This window comes from Pristiophorus japonicus, chromosome 9 (genome assembly GCF_044704955.1).
Source record: "Pristiophorus japonicus isolate sPriJap1 chromosome 9, sPriJap1.hap1, whole genome shotgun sequence".
NCBI lineage: Eukaryota > Metazoa > Chordata > Chondrichthyes > Pristiophoridae > Pristiophorus > Pristiophorus japonicus.
The window spans coordinates 228,690,379-228,692,748 of NC_091985.1; positions in this window are offsets into that span (position 1 = coordinate 228,690,379).

A 2,370-nucleotide genomic window follows, 5' to 3' on the forward strand; every position below is an offset into this window, starting at 1 on the left:
GCTGGGGGAGGGGAGGGCGCATGCGCTCTTCTGCTCACTGGAAATCAACACACGGGGCGGGGCTTAACCGCGCATGCGCAGCTCTGCAATAATTCAGCCTTTAAAAATCAAAGTGAACTTTTCCCGATTTACTTTTATCAGAATCTGAGCAAAGGAACTGGGCCTGGGGGGCAAGGACAGAGAATGTTTAAAGCTGGGAGCCTTGTCCCTTTGAGATGCTCAATTTGCGATCATTCCGTGCAGGGTGTTTTTCTCTTCGTGAGCCCGTCCTCACGAAGCAATCCTGCAGAAACATCGGCGGGACCGGGGAGTAGGAGTGTTTGCTGGGACTGTGCAGGAGTTAATATCTGACAGAAACTGTCCCAGTTTAGTTTAATCAGAGTGAAACACTCGGTCACTGAGAGTAATACCGAACGGCCCTGAGCTGCAAGATTACAGAGAGTACAACAGGCAAGCGAGGGTTAAATGTGGGACCTTGTTTCTCTCACTCTCTGACACTGTCCCGCAGTGTGGGATTAATAATGTGTCTGTCTGTGGTACACTATCAGTGAGAGAGGGGACTGCATCTTCTGTCCCTCCAATGGGATCTTTCAGGATAAAACCGGACCTCACAGGTCAGTCTGGAACTGATACTGTGCCTATAATTACAGTAAGAGACATTTGTTGGATCAGAGGTAAAAGTAGGAGAATCCATGCTTGGCACATAAACATTTAATAAGGTTGTGGCCAAATGGCAGAAACCAGAATGTAGCAGCCTGGTTCAAATCTGTTCTTAGTTTGTGAGATTTATGGTGCTATCTGAGGATGCAAACTTGATACCAACAGTAGTTTTAAAACAGTGCATCAGATTTTGTGGAACAACGCTAATTTGCTTTGGGCAACCTACTTACTTTTTGAGAATTATATTAAAAACTGTTTGTAGAGGAATTTATTGCTTCAATAGCTCTGCTTGATTGGATAGTCATAACATTTCAGTTTAATAGCAAAATTATATAATTTTTAGCTGCTATGTCTGTAGATTATTCTTTTTCTACATGTAGTAAATTTACACATCTGTGCTGCTGGAATGGGTGGACAGTCGTGGGCAGCATATGCCTGAGTTTCCGAAAATGGGGTTCTGGCAGGCAAGGTTCCCAGCTTGAAGCGCAGATGTAAAATAAAGTACTACTTTAAACTTTAAAAAAAAATTGCTATTCCTTAGGTGTTTATTACTACGTCAGGGTATAAATGTAGGTGGTTTAAATTTAAGTACACTAAAGTGGAGGCTTTACCTCCTGCCAAAACGATGGCTTGCATGATAAAACTCCAGATATATGCATACATTATCATTTGTCTGAACAGTGACCTTTGTACCGTTTTTATAGCTAGATTAAATTAATGTTGAAGTGGGTATAATGACACTTTAATACATTGCATGAGAGGACAAGAGTCGCAGAGTCCCAATTCAGCGTATGTTTATGAAAGATAGGGAGGCTGGCGAGAAGAGCATTTAAGAATTGATCCTCAAGACAATGAGCACGTGGATACAGAATTCAACAGCAGTACGGATGAGCTGGGGGCATGGAGGTGGAAGAAGCCAGTCTGACGATGGGCGAGATTTAGAGTTTAAAGCTCAACTTTGGTTTGAACAGAAGACCAAGGTTGTACATCACCCAAGGAGCTGAGGAGGTTGAGGGATTGGAGTCAGAGGCCTGCAGGTGCTGGTGAGAGCTGAACAAGATGGCCTCATTCTGATTCACATGGAGCTCAAATTGGCACTGGATGTCAGACAAGCAATAAGATACTACTCCAATAGTGAAAGAAAGAAAGACTTGCATTTATATGGCACCTTTCATGACCGCTGGATGTCTCAAAGCATTTTACAGCTCATGAAGTACTTTTTAGGCATGTCGTCACTTGTAATTTGGGAGGTGCGGCAGCTAATTTACGCACAACAAGCTCCTGCAAACAGCAATGTGATGATGACTAGATAATCTGTTTTTTGTTAAGTTGATTGAGGGATAAATGTTGGCCAGGGCACCGGGGATAACTCCTGTCCCTGCTCTTCTTTAAAAGAATGCCATGGGATCTTTTACATCCACCTGAGAGAGCAGACAGATGCTCGGGTTAACATCTCATCCGAAAGATGGCACCTCCGACAGTGCAGCTCTCCCTCAGTACTGTATTGGAATGTCAGCCTAGATTTTTGTGCTCAAGTCCCTGGAGTGGAACTTGAACCCACAACCTTCTGACTCAGCCGAGTGTGCTACCCACTGAGCCACAGCTGGCATTTTAAGTGAGAGTGGTGAAGGAAAATAGGGTTGGGTGTTTCCTCTCTCTGTTGGCAATATTGGTGAAATGTGTTTGGACAGTCTCAAACCTGCTTATGAT